This window comes from Rattus norvegicus, chromosome 3 (genome assembly GCF_021556685.1).
Source record: "Rattus norvegicus strain SHRSP/BbbUtx chromosome 3, alternate assembly SHRSP_T2T, whole genome shotgun sequence".
In the NCBI taxonomy this organism is placed as follows: domain Eukaryota; kingdom Metazoa; phylum Chordata; class Mammalia; order Rodentia; family Muridae; genus Rattus; species Rattus norvegicus.
In genome coordinates, this window is record NC_141536.1 from 22,784,360 (window position 1) to 22,786,637 (window position 2,278).

The 2,278-nt window shown below is 43.7% G+C and overlaps 1 pseudogene; it reads right to left on the reverse strand.

The window, feature by feature from the left end:
- Window positions 1–502: 502 nt before the first annotated feature.
- On the reverse strand, window positions 503–1,313 carry LOC134486218 (WW domain-binding protein 1-like; annotated as a pseudogene).
- Window positions 1,314–2,278: the final 965 nt, after the last annotated feature.

Below are 2,278 nucleotides of genomic sequence, written 5' to 3' on the forward strand. Positions count from 1 at the left end.
AAATTGTATGAGATGAAGTTGCTAAATTACTTTCAACTAAGACTCTGAGAATGACACCATCAGATCGTTTAAATGGTGACTTTAATTTGCTATACTATCTCAGGTAGGCCAGAAAATGTTTCTTTTTAAGCAATTCCAGAATTCACTACATCATTTGAGTCAAAATTCTATCAACCACTGAGCTCTAACTGTATTCTAAAAAATGATCCTTTAAAACTTTAAAATTAAAAATTAAAATGTATTAGAAATTATTTTTAATGTTCTATTATAATGAAGTGATGTTTAAAAAGATGAACTTTTTTTTTAAAAGCTGGTCCATGCCTCTTTAATGATATTAACATCTTCTGTATGTGTTTTGGGAGTGAGTAAAGATAGTACAGTCCTCGGTACTGCCCCTCTTTGGGGCTCCAGCCCTTTCAGGCATGTTCTAGGAGGGCAAGGACCCACATGAAGGGCTGTAGTTGGTCCAGGACTGAATCCTGGTGGCCAAGTAGTACCCAGTTTCCCTCTTGAAACTTCTTACAGGATGTTCCCATAACTAGAAACCAGGCCCAAGGGAAGGGCCTGGGACATAAAATCTGGAGGCAGTGCACAAGGGGGAATGGTACTCCAGATCTGGTTGGGTGGCACTAGCCCTTACCTCCTTGACTGGCTCACCTTCGCTGGAGTCAAGACAAGGTCAGAGCTCAATACCTGAGCCATCAATCAGACAACAATAGTGGCAGGAAGGGCTTATGTGGACTGGGCTCCATCCTGCCCTGGGGCTCACCTAATGAGGGAGAGCACTCTGGTGGGAGGAAAAACCTACATTTGTCCCTTCCAAGTGGGCAGGGCAGCTGGATTCGGAAGACTAGCTGGTACATTCCTTAGAAGTAATGGGTAACCAGGGGCCATAGTTTAAGGAGGTGTCAGTGTTCCTGGGTACTAAACCACATCCTCATAGGCTGGGGGTTTGAAGGCTCAGAAGAGGTGAAGGTCAAGCAGTGAACCAATTGGAACAGGGCCAGTCCCATAACATGCTCCATGGTAAACAAGTTGATTTCACGCTGCCACTGCTGCTGCTGCAGCCTAAGTTTTGCTCTTCAGTGGCGGGAGGCACAACAACTCAAGAGGATGAGGACAGTCCAAAGCAGCCAGAACTCCCAGAGTTCACAGTAGTAGGTACAGCAACCAGTCTCCACATAGCAATGACCACTCTCACAGATGTAGGCTAGGTATTAACTCCTGGGCACAGCTCTTGAAGAAGCTGTTGCAGCACCTGAAGCGCCCCCCCAGGTCTCTTCGCTGCTGTTCCTGCTGCTGGTCCAAGACATGCCTCTACCTACAGACCCCTGAAGACCACAGTCTCCTCCACCACCAGCTGCCCAGCCAGCCCCTGCCACCTCTGGCATCACTTCCATGGCCCCTGCGGGGCCCATCACCACCGCTGCCATCATCTCATACAATGGTCACCTCATTAGGAGGGTGAGCCCACAGTAGGCTTCCACAGAACAGCCCAATAAGCTTTCAACACTCAATGGATCTTCTATCTTAAAGTTCAAAAGCTTATCCTTCCAAAAAGGTGTTTGGGTTGGTTACAACAATACCCCATTCTACTGGTATCAACCTTAGTCTGAGTTTCTTTTGCTGAGATTGCCAAAAAGCAAGTTGGGGGGAAATAGAGCTTATTTGGCAGACACTTCCATATCATTGTTCATGGAAGGAAGTCAGGGCAGGAACTCAAACAGGGCAGGAACCTCGAGGCAGGAGCTGATACAGAGGCCATGGAAGAGTACTGCTTACTGGTTTGTCCCTATAACTTGATCAGTTTGCTTTCTTATAGAACCCAGAAACACCAACCCAGTGATGGCACCACCCATGATGGACTAGGCCCATGAATCACTAATTTAAAAAAATGCCCTATAGAGACATTTTATAGAGGTATTTTCTCAAGGTTCCTTCCTCTCAGATGACTCTAACTTGAGTCAAATTGACACAACACCATCCAGTACATAAAAATATATATTTTTGATGATCACATCTAAGTAAAATAAATTCTCTTTGGAAATTTGCTAAGGACAAAGCTTTATATTAATTTGGGGAAAACTGACATGTTTACTATGCTTGATTTTCCAATCCATGAGCAGTTTATCTCTTCATTTATAAATCCATGAGCATTTATCTCTTTTATATTTTAAAATCTCTGTTATCAACATTCTGCCCATAGATCCTGGAATTGTTGGTAACTTTATACCCATTCTTCATTTTTCTTCTGAAATATCATATATCACTTAAAATT